The sequence below is a fragment of the Xyrauchen texanus genome, chromosome 31, assembly GCF_025860055.1.
Source record: "Xyrauchen texanus isolate HMW12.3.18 chromosome 31, RBS_HiC_50CHRs, whole genome shotgun sequence".
NCBI classification, from domain to species: Eukaryota; Metazoa; Chordata; class Actinopteri; order Cypriniformes; family Catostomidae; genus Xyrauchen; species Xyrauchen texanus.
Genome location: NC_068306.1, coordinates 22,940,014 through 22,959,718, shown reverse-complemented (window position 1 = coordinate 22,959,718; position 19,705 = coordinate 22,940,014). Strand labels below are relative to the sequence as shown.

The window sequence follows — 19,705 nt, the reverse complement described above, 5'->3', positions numbered from 1 at the left end:
TAATCTTGTTACTTGTATAAAAGACACCTGTTCACAGAAACAATCAATCAATCAATCAATCAGATTCCAAACTCTCCACCATGGCCAAGTCCAAAGAGCTGTCCAAGGATGTTAGGGACAAGATTGTAGATCTACACAAGGCTGGAATGGGCTACAAGACCATCGCCAAGCAGTGCCGATCCATTTTAGTGAGAAGGTGACAACAGTCGGTGCAATTATTCGCAAATGGAAGAACCACAAAAGAACTGTCAATCTCCCTCGGTCTGGGGCTCCATACAAGATCTCACCACGTGGAGTTGCAATGATCATGAGAACGGTGAGGAATCAGTCCAGAACTATATGGGAGTATCTTGTCAATGATCTCAAGGCAGCTGGGACCACAGTCACCAAGAAAACAATTGGTAACACACTACCCGGTGAAGGACTGAAATCCTGCAGTACCCGCAAGGTCCCCCTGCTCAAGAAAGCACATGTACAGGCCTGTCTGAAGTTTGCCAGTGAACATCTGAATGATTCAGAGGAGACCTGGGTGAAAGTGTTGTGGTCAGATGCGACCAAAATCGAGCTCTTTGGCTCGCTGTGTTTGGAGGAGGAGGAATGCTGCCTATGACCCCAAGTACACCATCTCCACTGTCAAACATGGAGGTGGAAACATTATGCTTTGGGGTGTTTTTCTGCTAAGGGGACAGGACAACTTTACCGCATCAAAGGGACGATGGACGGGGCCATACCGTCAAATCTTGGGTGAGAACCTCCTTCCCTCAGCCATGGATTTGAAAATGGGTCATGGATGGGTATTCCAGCATGACAATGACCCAAAACACACAGCCAAGGCAACAAAGGAGTGGCTCAAGAAGAAGCACATTAAGGTCCTGGAGTGGCCTAGCCAGTCTCCAGACCTTAATCCCACTGAAAATCTGTGGTGGGAGCTGAAGGTTCAAGTTGCCAAATGTCAGCCTCAAAACCTTAATGACTTAGAGAAGATCTGCAAAGAGGAGTTGGACAAAATCCCTCTTGAGATGTGTGCAAACCTGGTGGCCAACTACAAGAAACGTCTGACCTCTGTGATTTCCAACAAGGGTTTTGCCACCAAGTACTAAGTCATGTTTTGCAGAGGGATCGAATACTTATTTCCCTCATTAAAATGCAATTCAATATATTACATTTTTGACATGCATTTTTCTGGATTTTTTGGTTGTTATTCTGTCTCTCACTGTTCAAATTAACCTACCATTAAAATTATAGACTGATCATTTGATTGTCAGTGGGCAAACGTACAATATCAAATACAAAGGGGATCAAATACTTTTTTCCCCTCACTGTACCAAGTTTACAGATCAAGATTTGCCAAAAGACAATACCTTTAAATTTATGTGCGCTGCACAGAATCCACCCTACATGACAATCCACTCTGTGTATTACATCAGCAGAGGTGGATTTGAAGCTGTCTTGACTGTTTGTATGTGATGGTCTGTGCTCTTCACTCAGGGCATGTTATGGTGAATGGCCCAAATACTCCGATACCTGTCAAGGCTAAGCCTTCCTCCATCGATCCGGTCATCCCACCAGTTCCTCTCGGTATGCCTCATACACACCCTTTTACCTTATCCTATGCATTCACTCTGTCAGTTTCTTACACTTAGCAGTTAAGTGATTGCATCCGTTACTCTTGGTTGCCTTTATTTTTTTTTTATTCACTGCTGCTGTTGGGGTGTTATTAACTAAAAGTAGAGACGCTACTAACTTCACTACATTTTTCCGTAGGATGACAGTAACCCTTTTTGAAAAAGGTAGCTTGACTTTAGTTGAACTACTTTGAATTAGCAGTAGCTTTGGAAGCTACAGCATCAAAGCAGCTTCCCCAACACTGTGCACTGCAGAATGATGTAGGTAAGAATTCTTCACCTAAGAAAGCATGATGTAGAGTTATGCTTATTTCCCATACAAGCCAGCCATAAATCATCCTATCCCCCCTCAGCCTTACCGCTGACTCTGTTGTGAATCTAGAGAGGAAGATGATATTAGGGTGTGTGTTTATAAAAGAATCACGCAGCCCCCTTTCCCTCCACTATTGTTTGCCTTCACTCTTTACCTCCACCCTGTAAGGCTTTGATTTGTTTAAGAGCATGTGGCGAAGAGCAGAAAAATCAATCCCTAGCACTGAAAAACTACTATTTTGTCTATTAAGATGTGTTTGTGTCTGGATGTGAATAATATGGATGTATTAGTTGTTTTGTAGTGCTTCATGGTGTTTGTAATAATCTCTGTACTATTATGTGGTTGTGTGTGTGCGCTCTGCAGGTGAGCCACCAGTGGGTTTCAGGGATGTGTTGCTGAGAGAGGGTCCAGATGGTTTTGCGAAGGCGGTGCGTGCCCACCAGGGTCTGCTGCTTATGGACACCACGTTCAGAGACGCCCACCAGTCCCTCTTGGCCACTCGTGTACGCACTCATGACCTCAAGCGCATCGCGCTGTTTGTGGCTCACAGCTTTAGCAACCTCTTCAGCGTGGAAAACTGGGGAGGTGTGGCGCTAGTTCAATACTATTGTTTGATTTCCCTCTCACGATTTCTCTCTCTCTCATTCCCTCCCTGCATCCTTATTGCCTTTCACATGCATTCTTGCAGCTAGACCCAGACTACTATTCTCCTGCTTGACTAGCATTTCTTTTTCCCACTGGAAAGGGGTAGTTGACAAATGGACATTGAACTTTTATTTGACTATAGGTCCAAACCTGTATGACTTCCTTTCATTATGTGGAACACATTATTTCATATTTCAGTCTGTTTATTCATTGCAGTGGCAGTTGACTCCCTTAACAGCTTAAAAATCACCTAAAAATATTATTATAATAGTCCACCCGTCTTATGCATCATATTCCAACCTTTCTGAAGGCATACACAAGGTTTTGGTGAGAAAAAGCCCGAAATGACAAATACACAACATCATGAAAATTTAATTCACAATACTTGTAATATGATTTAAAAAATGCTACTTAAATTAGTTTTAGATTGAGTTTTGTATTTCACAACAAAGGACATTTTAACCTGAGTAGTCATTTTATAGCTTTAAAGCAAATTAGCATTTGACCTTCAAGTCCCTTGATATCATTTTTAAAATGTACACTAACGTTCAAAAGTTTAGGGTCATTTACTCATTCTTTCTTTATTTTTTTCTTCTTAAAATTTTAGAATAATAGTGAAGTCATCACAACTATGGAATAATAGAAATGGAAATATGGGAATTATGTTGTGACATAAAAAAAATCCCAAATAAATCAAATCTGTGTTATATTTTAGCATCTTCAAAGTCGCCACACTTTGCCTATATTTTGCAGACATGTACTCTTGACATTTTCTCAACAACCTTCTCGAGGTATCACCCTGGGATGCTTTTTAAACAGTGTTGAAGGATTTCCCATCTATATGCTGGGCACTTAATGGCTGCTTTTCTTTATTATTCGGTCTAAGTCATCCATTTAAAAAAATGTTTAATGTAAATAACATTTTAGCTTTGTAATAATAAATTAATGTGTTGGCACAATTATATTTTTGTCTACAAAACTAATTTCAAACATTTAAGCATACACCTTCAGATCAAAAGGTTTTTAAGATCATGAGAAACATTTCAGGCAAGTGACCCCAAACTTTTAAAGGGTAGTGTACATAAATTCACTTATGAAAACAACCTTTGGAATCTTTGGAAAGCAAAAACAACATCTTACAGATACTTGTCCTGAACTTAGGTCCCAAATCAAATTCATAAGGTGTGGCTGAAAAATTGCCTGTCTAAGAATCAGGCCTTGTAGGTAAGTTTTGAGGCAATGTTAAATAAGCTACAATATTTTGATATGAATCATACTTTGACAAGCGTCCTCTTTTTAGAGATTTCATTTGATTTTGACCAACAAAAAAAATTTTTGAATCAGAATTGCTATTCAGCACAGAGGACAGGCACTAATAAGGCTATTTCCATATTCTGCTCAACATTACATGATAAATTTGAGACCGAGAAAGTTAATAATTAATCATATAAAACACTTCATTTCATCTTAAAATTCCAGTTGTACTTTAATATTTAAATATGCTTTATATCTTTTTTTATAAAGGCACAGTGAAAAGATGATGTCACGTCAACTTCCTATTTATTGAGATGTGAAATTCCCATAAAGCCAGGGTCAAACCTTGCACCAGACTTTCATAACAAAAGATCCAATAGTGCAGGTTTCTGGAAAGAGAATTCCACTTTTAATGAAATATGAATATGAATTTACATTAAAGGTCTTGCTTGTGTGCTGTTTTTTTAGAATCAAAGTATGGAATTAGGATTCCAATAGGATGATCCTCTGCATGCTTGATGATTTCCACTTACTCTACTTACTTTGTCATCTCTCTTGTCATGACCTTTTCCTTCTTTACCAGGAGCTACGTTTGATGTGGCAATGCGGTTCCTCTGTGAGTGCCCCTGGAAGAGGCTGCAAGAGTTGAGGGCTCTGATGCCAAACGTACCTTTCCAGATGCTCCTGAGAGGTGCCAATGCCGTTGGATACACCAACTATCCTGACAATGCGGTCTACAAGTCAGTTATGTGCAGTCTTGCACTCTAACCTGTTAACAGTCATGGTGAATTTTACAGTCTGTTTAGAGATGGGAATCTGAATGATTCTGGTTCCAATTCCACTAAACGATTCTTTTAGTACTTTAAGAATTTAAGTGTGACACCTCAAGTATGCATACAAACATCACAGGTCTCTCTGTTCATTTCCTGTTGAAAATGACAAAAGTAATGACTTGCTGTTCAGTGAGTAAATCAATATAGTTCAGTGAGTCCAGAATCTCTCAGAATGATTCAGTGTGCAAGTGAGTCATTAGAGTGATTCAAACTGGTTACATTAGTTGAAGGCTGATTCAAAAGTCATTCTTTTGCGAATTTGAATATACTGCCGGTGCTGAATAGCAGTGCTGGAAACACAAGTGTATATCAGTACCAAACGATCCCGAAACATGAATTAAACCAGCCATCATGAAAATCATTCTGTTGTACATTTATTCTTGATAAATGGGTTTCTTGATTTCTAACCCAAAGTCTTTTGCCTGGGTATCATCTTTATTAGCTTTTTATTCTTCCCCTTGGTTTCTCGCTGCCACAGACTCTGGCCCCAAGCACCATTCAGATGGCTTTTAATTCATACAGAAATGTGAAGCTGGGGAGCATTTCTGTTCATTTAATGGCTTTACTGTGGCAAAGCTCGTTTTTCAGACCTTCTGTATAATGGTTGCCACCAATATGAACATTTCCATCACCATCAAAAATGAAGCATAACTGTATGCAATAACTTTAATGGGTCCTGACATTTTTGCTCAAGTAAAATGCCAAAGCTAACAGGAATGTTACAAAGGCATATATCATCTAACTCCTCATAAAAGTAAACACAAAGCTCTATAATTTATTGTCACACATATCATTTAATCTCTGTTTTTGTTAGGTTCTGTGAGGTGGCTAAAGAGAACGGGATGGACATCTTCCGTGTTTTTGACTCATTGAACTATGTTCCTAACATGCTCTTGGGGATGGATGCAGCAGGAGCAGCCGGTGGAGTGGTGGAGGCGGCCATCTCATACACTGGAGACGTCTCTGACCCCACAAGACAGAAATACTCCTTAGACTACTATCTTAAACTAGCCGACGAGCTGGTTAAGGCTGGAACACACATTCTTTGTATCAAGGTGTTGTTATTTGTTTATTTTTATTGTTAGTGTTTTAGCCATTTGTCTGTTTGTTAGGGTGCATTCACATTTGGGTCCGCTGGTGTGCACCCCAGTTCAGAAAACCACTTTCACATTAAACATTAATGGCAAATTGAATCTCAACCTCAGCTCTTGCTCAATTTTTTATTCTCAAATGCTGCTCCCACTTTGCCTTCACCCACACGTAAAACACCACTGCATCACTGTCTCTGTGGTGCTGTTTGTTTCACGTTCATTCTCTCTTGGTTTTTCTCTCTTTCTCCCTATGTCTCTCTGTTCTGCAGGACATGGCTGGTCTCCTGAAGCCTAACTCCGGCCAATTGCTGGTCAGAGCATTGAGGGACCGCTTCCCTGATGTGCCAATCCACGTGCACACTCACGACACCGCAGGGGCCGGAGTGGCCGCCATGCTAGCATGTGCAGAGGCTGGAGCTGACATTGTGGACATGGCGGTTGACTCAATGGCGGGAATGACTTCACAACCCAGCATGGGCGCCATTGTGGCATGTGCCAAAGGCACCAAACTCAATACAGGTGAGGGCTCAGAAGCACAGAGCATGTGTCCCACAGATATTTGAGTGGATTTTGAATGCAAATTCCAAAATGATAATATGATTTTTTGATCATTAGAACAATATACCTCCTTCAATACAAGTTAAGCTCAGTCGAAAGCAATTGTAGCAAAATGTTGATTACTACCAAAATTCATATAGACTCATATAATCTAAAACAAATTTGATATTATAGTGAGGCACTTACTATGAAAGTGAATGTGGCTCATTTTTGTAGGAGTGGTGGTGGCGTAGTGGGCTAAAGCACATAACTGTTAATCAGAAGGTTGCTGGTTCGATCCCCACAGCCACCACCATTGTGTCCTTGAGCAAGGCACTTAACTCCAGGTTGCTCTGGGGACATTGTCCCTGTAGTAAGTGCACCGTAAGTCGCTTTGGATAAAAGCATCTGCCAAATGCATAAAAAAATTAATAAATAAAATGTAGACCGAAATATGAAGTTTAGAATTTTATATTAGCACTTTCATTAATTCTTCTGTTAAAACTTGTGTATTATTTAAGCTGTAAAGTTGTTTAAATCATTGTTTTACAGGATACTATGGTTTGCGAATTACGCCCTCATGGTAACAAAGTTTTAAAATTGGATGAAACTTACATTACACATACATTTATGTTACACATATTTATGTTTTTTGACAATACTTTTGAAACAGTGAGAATTTTATTGTTTACGATTCACCCTATTTACTTCCATTGTAAGTGCCTGACTGCAACACAGATTTGTGCTTTTTTTAAAGAAAAGGAGATTCAAGTCGATATTATATTTTGTGTTAATCAGCATTAAGCCACAAATGCTGTCGATTGAGCTTAACTTGTATTGAACCCGATATATTTCTTGAAAGGGATAGTTTACCCACTTTACCCATTTGTTAACATTAGTAAATGGATTAGGGATCATGAATGAATAATCTTCTTTGTTAAAGGAATAATTCACCAAAAATATTTAAATTCTCTCATCATTTACTCACCGTCATGCCATCCCAGATGTGTGTGATTTTCTTCTGCACAACACTAATTATGATTTTTAGAAGAATATCTCGGCTTTGTAGGCCCTCACAATGCAAGTGAATGGGTGCCAAAATTTTGATGCTCCAAAAATCACATAAAGACATCATAAAAGTAATCCATAAGACTCCAGTGGTTAAATCCATATTATAGGTGTGGGTGAGAAACAGTCATTTTTTTTTGCTGAAAATTATTCTCCCAGCCCAGTAGGGGGTGATATGCATGAAGAATGTGAATAGCCAAAAACACAAGAAGAAGAATGTGAAAGTGAATGTTAAAGTGGAGATTGACTGAGCAGGGAGGATAATTTATAGATAAAAAAAATACTTAAATATTGATCTGTTCCTCACCCACACCTATAATATCGCTTCGTAAGATATGGATTTAAGCACTGGAGTCTTATGGATTACTTGTTTGGTGATTATTGGAGCTTCAAAATTTTGCCACCATTCACTTGCGTTGAATGGGCCAACAGAGCTGAGATATTCTTCTAAAAGTCTTTGTGTTCAGCAGATAAAGAAAGTCATACACATCTAAGATGGCATGAGGGTGAGTATATCATGAAGGAATTTTCCTTTTTGGGTGAACGATCCCTTTAGTTAATAAAAATACAATTGTTTGTTATTTTGAGTTGGTTCATAGTGCAATAACTATTGTTCACATAACATATCATTTTAAATATTTGATTTTAAATTAAAAAAATTTTTTTAAATAACATTAACCAATATTAATAAATGCTGTAAAATTATTATTCATTAGTAGTTCATGTTAACTAATATTGTTAACATGTTGTTCCAAACATGTATGTCCTTCCTTATTCCATCACACACTAACGGAGATGTTAGGCAGAATGACAGCCTGAGTCACCATTCACGTTCATTGTATGGGAAAATATACAATGAAAATTAATTGTGACTGAGACTGTTAGTCCATAACGTCCCTAACATCTCCTTGTGTGTTGCACTGAAGAAAGAAAGTCGTACAGATTGTAAGATATGATGCCAAGAATCTTTTTATTTAGGTGATCTTTATCTTAACATTCATAAAGGTTAAGTCAGGAATTTAACCACTTATTCATCAATTACTGAGTTCTTAAAATGTGGTCATGTCTCCCACCTAGGGCTTAAATAAGCCAGGTTTTCCATTGGGAGTCCCCTTCAAATAGGCGCATGACGCCCCTTTGAGGGCTGTCAATCAAACTGTGTCTCATTAAACCGAGCAGGATGCCCAACAGAGCTGATTTATGGCAAAAGCTTTTAATGAAATGTAATGCAACGTACACACAAACAGTCTTAAGGGTGATTAATTGCTTGTTTTGTCTTCTGTTGTTTTCTGTGCAAATGAAATAGTCTCTTGATTTTTTTTCCCCATCTCCCTTTATGTTTCTACAGCCCCATTACTCATATTTCAGGTTGTGCATTAAAAAGAACAGTGTAAATATATAACTCTTCTGCCATGAAAAGCTATTTTCATGTCTTTGTGGATAAGAACAATTACCCCGCCACTCTTCAGTGCTCACTGCCTCCTAAAATGCTCTTCGTCGTATTTATTATTCACACACACTTGTAACTGTTTGTTCAACTGCAACACTAGTATAGTCATTACATGCAAATGCTCCCACACTTTCATTTCATTTTTTTTCCACTCCTTCATAATCCAGGGGTAAATGAGATCATGGAAAGTCAGCTAAAGGCGAAGAAAAGCAAACGGAGCAAGGCTGAAGTGGTATTGAAAGAAATTGCAAAATGATAATATAGCTTGGACAACTCACAGATAGGGAGGAGAACTGAGAGAAAATGACAGTGGGCAGAATGAAAAGACTGGAGAGAGGGGTCAGAGTGGACAGATATCATTTGAATGTTGGTGGCTGGTCTCTTGACCTTTCCTTAATTGTGACATTACTGTGGCTGCTGGTGCTTAACCTGGGCTGATGAAACCCGTGGCCCGGTGCCTACTCACACAAGTGTGTGTCTGTGTGTGTGGCCAAAGACACAGGGCTGCAGTGAGGTTAATGTTACCAGTCACGGGTCACTGCGTCATCTGCTGCTATATTGCCAAATGCACGAAGATCTCCCACATTACAGTACCTCTCAGACACACTGTTAATGTTAATACATTGGCCCCAAAAAAAGTGCACTTGTGGACACTTATCAGCTTTGAAAATGTCTGAAAATGTCATTGCATTAGATACAAATGATACAAAACCTTAGTGGCATCTGAAAACAAATGATTCTAGACCCTTTATCACAATTAACTTCAGTTTTCGGAACCATTTTTGCAATGATTTAAAGTGTATAAAGTCTGTTTCTTTTAAGTTCTAATCTTTTTGTGAAATGATTTGCTTAACGTGTGTATATGCTATATTTAAAATAAATGGCACTTGACTTGATATTTACACATTTTCGAACATAAGTATGAAACGTGACATAAGTATCCAAATACCTTTTGGGGCCACTTTATAGGCTGTGTAAGCCAACAAAGTATTTTTGCGACCTCCCTCCCCTCGAGGTCCACATGGCGTGGGTGTGTGATGCATCACACACATGATGAGGAGGTGTTTGACGCTTTGTTGATTCAATTTGTTTATTCCCCCAAGATTCAGCCATACTCCCCTTCCCCCTCCAACACAGAACGTTTCTTTTGTTTAAGTTGCTTGGTAATTGAATTGTTTGGAGGCTGTCAGGTTTCCTATGGAAATGTTATTGTAGTCTCTGTCTCTCCCCACACCGTTTTTCCCACCATCTGCAGCATTCAGTATTAATCACCTGTTTACAGCGTTTAAAAAACAAGGTGCTGTATGTGTTGATGCAAAGAAAGGGAGACAGGGCTGATAAATGTTCTATAGTTTTTCAGTCTGTTGTATTCACTTGCATTCTGACCAAGCCAATTTTTAACTAAAAAGCAAAGGTAATATAAAAAGGTGAAGCACACTTTCATATAGCTTTTGAATCTTTATGACATAACTCAATGTTTAACTAGAAACAAGAACAAGCCTTAATAAGAATAATGTATCATTGGCATTTAATTGCATTTTGTTCTGCCAAATATAGGGGATACCACAGCTAAATGTCACACTTTTTACTCAAGTGAGTATTTCTCAGGGCAGGGTTATTTCTGCATAGTCACATACCTTGAAGCATTGCTTACAAAAAACCTATTGAACTGTCATACTGTTTTTGCCCAGGACAGAAGATACAGTTGATTGAACACACATAAAAAAAATTTGACAACTTGCCCCAATAACAGGGCATTTTGGCACACTATATGTGGTAAGTTATCGCAATGCAATATTTATTAAACTAATGGTGTATGTTTCATGTGAACCGTTTGTGGGATGGGGTGTGGTGGGTGGTGGGGTTGCTCATTCCCGGTCGGCACTCCATCTGCGGCACTAAAACAAAATCTATCCCTTTCTTTTAATTTACTCCTGCATTAAACAGTAAAACAATTATGACATGATTAATTGAAAAACAAAAATGCAAATGGTAAGTAAAATTGTCTGTGGTTCCCCTTCAGTTTTATCGGTCACCTTGTTTTGTTTTTTTTAAATCTGGTTTTCTTTTTCATCACTCTCTCATTTCCTGTGATCAGGACCCTCCGCCTCCCATAGTGTCTTTCTTTTCCTCTACTCAAGCCAGTTCATCATCATAAAGGCTGTGTGGCTTGAGATTAATGCATGGACTGACTGACGTGTGCTGATTGATCGCTGGGCATGGGCCGAGCTGGACACGCTGCTTTTACACTGTTTCCATCAATAGTGACTAATAGCCTGTAGTCAAGGTGGCAGTGAGTAAGAGAAGAAAAATGTGTGCAAGTGAGTTTTATAAGGGTGCTGTTTTTATTCCTGCAGTTGGTTTTGGTATAATGGGCAGGCGTGCACACATCTTAAAGTGCCTATATGCATGCCATCTTTTGCACAGGAAAGCTATTGTGATCACAGCGATGGGCAATTAGTGAGAATGAGGGAGCCAAATGTAGCATGTAAACTCTGTTGCAAGTGGCACGCCTCATTGATCGATTAATTGACTGACTGCTGGTAATTTATGAAGCTGTGAGTGGCAGGAAGCAAACTACGCTCCTCCACCAATTTTCTGCTTATGCCACATACAGGCCCCCATGAGCTGATCTTTCAGGGACTGAAAGATCTGGAAGAATGCCTGATTAACTGCGCAGTCTGTTAAAGAGACGAGGAGTTTCATTGTTTTTGATTAAATATTAATGTCAGATAGTCAGTTGTTGTGCTAATTTTTCTCAGAATACTTTTTATATTGGTAGACTAATCTCTCTGGTCCTCTCTTTTGTTACATTTATCTGTGTCTGTCTGCTTCCTTTCTTTTCATTCCTTATTTCCTTCTATCTCACCCTACCTGCATGGCTTTCTTAGGCATCTCTCTTGAGAAGGTCTTTGACTACAGTGAGTATTACGAGGCCTTTATGCACCGTTTGACTGTACAGCCACCATGAAGTCTGGGAATGCTGATGTTTATGAGAATGAGATCCCGGGAGGCCAGTACACCAACCTTCACTTCCAAGCTCACAGTATGGGGCTGGGAAACAAATTTAAGGAGGTGAAGAAAGCCTACGTAGAAGCCAACAAGCTGCTCGTTGACCTCATCAAAGTGAGCAATTACCCCTTTTGTTTTTGGACATTCATTCAACATTCTTTATTTTTTTTTTTAATTCAAAACTTTTAGTTTTAGTTGAATTGTGATGATATAGAGATTAGGCAATTATCATTGCTGTCAATTTAAAGGGATCATTTAAGGTAAAAAAAGAACATGATGTAGTGGCCAAATATACTCGTCTGACACATATGTCATAGACACATATGTCATGGATGAAACAATTAAAAATTATGCAAGCAGATACGTTAACAGCCTCTAGTCCACCTTGGACACATTGACAAACTTGATTGCAAAATGAAATGTTGTGGACTGTAGGCTTATGTTCATTGATATAGAAATAAAACAAACAATACATTGATTTCTAAAGCCTTTGGAATGGTTATTCAATGTTATCTTGTCTGCCAAAATAATATCGTTGAATAATCTTTATTTGCCCTAGTAATTATACAATCCAAACACTTCACTCTTCCACATGAATTCTGAATGTTTAGTAATTTTAGAAGAGGAATCGGGTCAGCTAATTTCACATGAAGAACAGGAATGGTTATAGGACATAAAGGAAATTAAACGTGATGGCAAAAACAGAACATATTAAAGGAATAGTTCACCCAAAAATGAAAATTCTCTCATCATTAACTAATCCTCATGCCTTCCCAGATGTGTGTAACATTCTTTCCTTTACAGAACACAAAGAAATATTTTTAAAATAATTTTTCATATTCAGTTGTTTTAGATCTTCAAACACAAAGGCAACCTGAGTAAAAACAAAATACAGTTTTCAAATATATTTTTTTTATTGAAGCAAAAAAGTGATATAACACCTACAGTTGAAGTCAGAAGTTTACATACACCTTAGTCAAATACATTTAAATTCAGTCTTCCACAATTCTTGACATTTAAATGTCAGTTAGGATCATTACTTTATTTTAATAATGTGAAATGTCAGAATAATAGTTTATTTCTACTTTTATTTCTTTCATCACATTCCAAGTGGGTCAGAAGTTTATATGCAATTTGTTAGTATTTGGTAGCATTGCCTTTAAATTGTTTAACTAGGGTCAAACTTTCAAACACTATGGTGGAAATTGGCCCACTTGTCTTTGCAGAACTGCTTTAGTTCAGCCACATTGGAGGGTTTTTGGGCATGAGCTGCCTGTTTAAGGTCCTGCCACTACATCTCAATTGGGTTCAAGTCAGAAATTTGATTTAGCTTCTTTTGAGACATTCAGTGGTGGACTTACTCCTAAGCATTGGATCATTGTCTTGCAGCATAATCTAGTTGCGCTTGAGCTTCAACTCATGGACTGATGACTGGAAGTTCTTCTTTAAGATCTTTTGGTAGAGAGCAGAATTCATGTTTCTCTCAATTATTGCAAGTTGCCCTGGCCCTGAAGCAGCAAAGCATCTTCAGACTATTACCACCATGCTTGTGTTTCATTTACGCTAGAAGTAACAGGACCCCTGTCTTCCAAACAGTTCCACTTTTGACTCATCAGACCACAGAAACATTCTCCTAAAAGCTTTGAGGTTCATTAAGGTGTGTTTTGGCAAAATTCAGACACCTTAATATTCTTCTGGGTTAGCAGTGGTTTTCCCCCTTACCACTTTTTCATACATGCCATTTTTTGCCATCGTCTTTCTGATAGTGGAGTCATGAACTGTGACATTTCTTGAAACTGATATATTTCAATTACCTTTTTCCTAATTTCTGGAATTTCTTTTGACCGTGGCATAGTGTGCTATTTGGTGAGACCTTTAGTCAATCAACTTCATGCTGCAGAAAACGTTCTGTTTAGGTGTTGATTTGTTTGAACAGGTCTGGCAGTAATTTTGTGTTTACTCAGATTGCCTTTGTTTTATGTTAGATTTTGAAACAATTTAGTATGAGTTATAGACAAAAACAGAAGAAATCAGAATGAGGGCAAATACTTTTTCACAACACTATCTCATCTCTTTAGGTCCATTCAATGCAATTTTGAAGCTCCAAAAATCAGTAAGGCATCATAAAAGTAATCCATACAACCCAAATGGTTTAATCAATGTCTTCTGAAGCAATCCTGTAGGTTTTGGGTGAGAACAGACAAAAATGTTACTCCTTTTACACTTTAAATCTTGGCAGCAGTCTCCTTGGCAATCATGATTTCAAGCTTGATTACTCTTCCTATAGCGCCATCAAGCGCTCCGTGCATGTGCCAAGCACTAGGAAGTGTAACTGAGCTTGAAATCATGATCGTGCTTAGAGACTGCAATGGAAAGATGTACAATGTTATATTTTGGTTTGTTCTTACCCAATACCGATTGGATTGCTTCAGAAGACATTGATTAAACCACTGTAGTCATATGGATTATTTGTATGATGCCTTTATGTGCTTTTTGGACCTTCAGAGTTCTGGCCACCATTCACCTGCATTGTATGGACCAACTTAGCTGAGATATGCATCTGGCATGAGGGTGAGTAAATAATGAGAGAATTTTCATTTCTGGGTGAACTATCCCTTGAATGTTGCAGGACACAAGACGGTGTGCATGAAACAAGTACATGTGAAACAAGACAAGATAAACTCCTTCAACCTTTCAAAAGTGTGCTTAGAAAGAACCTAGCCTTGATATAAAGCAAAGATAAAGTACCTTTTAACTACGGCTGTCGAGTTAATGCGTTAATAACACGCGATTAACAATACAAAAAATAACGCGTTAAAAAATGTACGCTTTAATCGCATGCTTGTAGTACCACCTGTTTACTCCAGAGGGCAGTAAGTGAAATTTCAGCTGTGTGAGCAACACACGGTTTATACAGTGAAGAAAACAACACAGATATGCATTACTAAGGGTTCAAATGCGAACTAAGGGATCTCAATGTGTGTTTAAAGATTGAGTATTAAACTATATTTAACTTGACACAGTGACCTAAACATTTTATTTTTATGACGCAACACACCCGAGACGTGACACAAGCGTGTCTGACGCAGGTCGTATGGTAAGGTGACCACCAGTCCCGAAATGGGAAGCTTTGTCCCGCGTCCCGCAAGTCATAAGCAGTGTCCCGCATTTCAATTTTGTCTGTATCATTTTTTCGGCATCATTTTATTTCATCGTCCTTTTTAATTACAAAATCACTAAAGAAAAGTTAATAAGAAAACACTGAACATGCGCAGCGCAGCCTTTTTCTAGCCAGAGCGGGAAAAAACTGCAACAGAAAAATGTGTTTATCCGGAGCTCCTGAGAAGAAAAATTGTCTTTGTTCGTATAATAAATAATTGGAGAAAATATGTACATGGTTAAAACCAGTTACATGTGACCCTAAAAAAGGAGAGTGCAGGGTATGCCTTCACAAGTTTCACGGACAGCTCAGCTGGAGCATTTCATTGCCCCAAACATGACAGCTCTGATATCTTTGACTTTGAGCAATCCTGTCACCAACGCATTCGTGGAGAGGGTGTTTTCACTGGTGACCGCTGCGTGGACAGAGATAAGGAACTGAGCATCTGTGGACCTCATCAAAAGTGAACTCCTGGTGAAAGTGAACACCTACACATGCCAGGAGTTCTACAGTCATAATGACTGAGGAAGTATGGGCCACCAGAAACTGAATTTGAACCATTTATATTTGAATTTGAATGGCTAAACTTGAATAATTGCATTGAAAAACTGAATTTGAATCACATAATTTGAAATTGTATTGTTTAATTAAAATTGAATTTATTCAAAAACGGAATCTGAATTGTATCATTTGAAATTGAATTTATTCGTTTGGAACTGAAGTCCAATAAAATTTGATCCTCACTGAAAATTAAACTCTCTATATATCTTCACATTCACTTCTCACAATTCAGATTCAGTTCTCAAATTCAATTTCAAGTTACTGAGACAGACATCCGGGTATTTGGAGGATGAAGGAAGAGCAATCGAGCGCAGATCGATAGATAGCGTTCATAGGTTGGTTTCACGTGACGTCACGCTGCTGCATCGCGAGAGCGCGCAATTCAGATGGAGGGCAGGAAGTGAAATAGCTGAGGATCTGCCGTCTGGCAAAATGCCAATGTTTTGTGTAGTTTACGGCTGCTCCAATCGTTCTAATCGAGAAAAGGGAAAGGGTTTTTATAGAGTACCGAAGATTGTCACTCATAAAGGTGAGAAATGTAAAAAGCTCACAGAACAACGCCGTAAAAAGTTGATTTTTAACGTACGTCTGCGGTCGGGAGGAGCAGAGTCTGTTAATGCCCGTGTCTGCAGCGACCACTTCGTCGGAGGTATGTTAGCTAGCCAACGTGTTTTTTGTGTCTGTGTTTATATAGCATTAGGTTGTCATTAAATGCTCATTTACTTAGTAATGCTTATTAAGTTACCGGTAGTCTCTGGACTTGATTGGGGCTTTTTAGGTTGCCCTAGCGCTTGTCTAATCTTTCGGAGTCTATTGTCCCATTGGAGTAAGGAGGAGGGAGAGGGATAATAATCAGTCAGTCCAGTACCTGAGCCCTCACACATGTAGTGTCCAATACCTGATCCCTGCTTCTTGGCTCTGATGATGATAAGTAAGAGGACATGGAGTAGTAGTACCTGAGCCCCGACACATATCAGTCTGTTAATATGTTTTCAACAAGTGTAATACTTTTATCCACTAGTCCAATTATACTGGCTATATGTATTATATGTAATGAAATGGATTCTAATCTGTTATTGCACACCATGTTCTTGTTATTATAACAATTGTTGAAAAATCTAATCTTGTAAATAAACCACCATGTATAATTCTGTCTTCTCAATGGCATTTAATCTTTTCATTTAAATTATACAACAGCCAGAACTCACAAAGACCACACTCATAACAATAGTCAAAATGTAATCTTGTCTCATACAACCGTATTGATATAACAGCAATATCACACAGCCCACTTTCAAGAGTGCCTGGATCCTTTCATTACATTACACATGTGAGTTTGTAACTTGCTGTCCCAGTATTTCTGGAAGTATACCGTTTCTAAAAAAGCCTAACATCATCCTAAAGTTCAAGATCGGGCAAAATCCTTTCAACAAAAATGTCATTGTGGTTCCACACAACAAAATCACAGTACTCAGCGTCTACAATGTGAAGCTGTCCCTGAACTTGGTAGTAGTAGTCATGAGTACGGTCCAGCATGACATTATCCCCATCATTGATGAGGCAGAAGCCCTTTTCCCCAGCACACAAGCGCAGATTGGCTTCATCTTGGTGAGAGTGTGGACACTAAAATCACAGAGAGAAGGACACGTGAACAATAGATTAACAAATATATTTTCTGCCTTTTTGCTCAGTTTAGGACTTGAGACACGACTCAGTCTCGAGATTTAGGGACTTTACTACAACAGAGACTGTAATATTACCTTAATCTTGCAGATGACAGTTCCGTGACAGTCACAAGCAACAATCCCATCAGGGAAGGACCCCATGTATGGCCACTTGGGGTTCAGCCAGAGACCACTGTCCATACAGGAGAAGCCTGCATGCTCCCGACCCATCAGCTTCTCATAGACTCCTCTGGCTTGTGCTTCATGTTTGTATCCATAACTGTACACAGTACACATGCAGAACATGAAAAGGAAATGATTACTTAGTATTGGATGTGTAGAGCCAGTTCAGTGATTTAAATGCCATTTCCCTAACCCCTATACTTAGTTCTACTCCTGCATAACCATAGTCTTATAACCCTATAACTAATAACTAACGTGCACCAAAGCAATGTGTTACTATACATTTCATTTAATATTCCACCAGTAAGATACATTTACTGAATAGACAAGCTTCTTTTTTATCCAAATTATACCCTCTGTTGTCAGTGTTTCTTTTTCTGGACATAAACACTGTTTACACGAGGCCTTACCTCTGCCTTACCCTAATTCAAACCCTAACTACCTTGTAGCGGCTGTGGTGAACCTATATACTTCTGGGTAGCATATGGCCTTGATCAAGCTCTTGGATGGTTGCTGGGGGTTGGTCTTAATAGCTTGTTTCAGCTTGGAAGCAGTTATGCGTCCAGCTCTTTGCCTAAACCAAATCCTGCTTGCACTCTGACTTCGAGTTGCCCTCTCTACAGCCTGGACCTGGGACATGATGAGCTCTTCTAGCTGGAATACCTGGCATAGCTCTCCAAGCTCTTTGGGGGTAGCTGCAGAGTCTCTGGTGTTCTGTATTCAAGAACAGTTTTAGGAAGCATACTAGATTTGGGGATGAATTCTTTGTAGTAAGGCTCCTAGCCATCAGTGCTGCACTCCTTGGACAGTTTTTGCTTAAAGTCTCAAAAAACTAGCATATGTTTCTGACCCTCTCTTCACTCTTGGGCATGAAAGTGATTTCCCAACCTGGTTTTCAGTTGTCCTGCCATCAATAGAACGGTCAAGTTTTTTTTTGTTGGCTTTAGCAGAGAAGTCGATCAGAGCTACTGGAGCAGCAGGAATCTGAAAATAAGTTAACACAAAGAAGATCATTAAGTCCACATTTCTGTGGTCCATAACCATAACATATCTATATGCAGTATAAATCTGGCGTTTATCCTATGGCTGTGAGCAAAACAGGTAAGGCTATCATCACAGGATTGAGATGCCAAACTGTGTTTATGTGGGTCTTTGCTGTCTTAGCTTCTCTTTGTCCAACAGGGAAATTGTGACTGACCACATTGTCACAAGCTACACATGTTAAGGCAGAATATAGAATAGAAATAATTTAATAATCCCCAACATTAGGTATGATGGAATATAATGAAAATCCCCTAAAAGAAGATGAAACGTAGGCTAGATGAAGACAAGCAATCTGCCTGATTAAGTAACCAAAGGGGCACAATATAAACATTAATTTAACATCATAATTTAGCCTACAGTTACAGTGTCCAAAAAATACAGTGTCACCTTATCTTTTTACATGTGATGGCATCAGCCACTTGCACTGCTCTGTTGTGCAGGAAGCTGTATCGCTTTCTTTCGAAGTGTAAATGTGCTATTTTTGTGTTCTAGTCAAACGGAATTAACTAACTTATGCATTCAATTCAAATGAATAGGGCTAGTGCTATGGTGTAATTGCCCTGAAGTTTATGGCCTTACATTATGCTAGCACCTGCCAAACACAGCGACACATAACTTACACGCTTACTACTCTCTCTCTCTCTCTCTCTCTCTCTCTCTCTCTCTCTCTCCCTCTCAGTAACGTTACTCTGACAATGACAACCACGAGGAGAAGTTATCGGGAAAAAAATCACACTGAAGACATGACCAGTCTACTTGGCGGCGGCTAACACTAGCTACGTTTGCAACAACATTTTCACCGGAGGAAGAGGCAAACGCTTAGAAATAATAAACACCAGGCAAAAATGTTGTTACAAGAGCTAGTAGGCTACCATAAAAGCGTGGGATTATAGCTACTGTTTGCAACGTCGGAGAAAGATTTAATTTCCCTGTTTCTACAAAATAGCTATAACATTAACAACAGTTAAACAAAAGATCGTTAGATCGTAAAAAAAATAATTCATTACCGTATTTGTCCCAGCCGAATCCATGGTGGTGGTGGTCACGCAAGTCAGGCAAGCACTTCTTCTTTGTTTCATGGCGGGTAACGTACTGTGCTCCAAAACATTGGTGCTGATTGGCCCAAGAGGAGTCCTGTGCGCCAATGAACGCTATCTATCGATCTGCGCTCGATTGCTCTTCCTTCATCCTCCAAATACCCGGATGTCTGTCTCAGTAACTTGAAATTGAATTTGAGAACTGAATCTGAATTGTGAGAAGTGAAT

General features: G+C 39.0%; 1 pseudogene; it reads left to right on the top strand.

Moving 5' to 3' along the window:
- The window catches only part of LOC127625331 (pyruvate carboxylase, mitochondrial-like), a 196,459-nt pseudogene that overhangs the window by 165,571 nt on the left and 11,183 nt on the right, over positions 1 to 19,705 (top strand).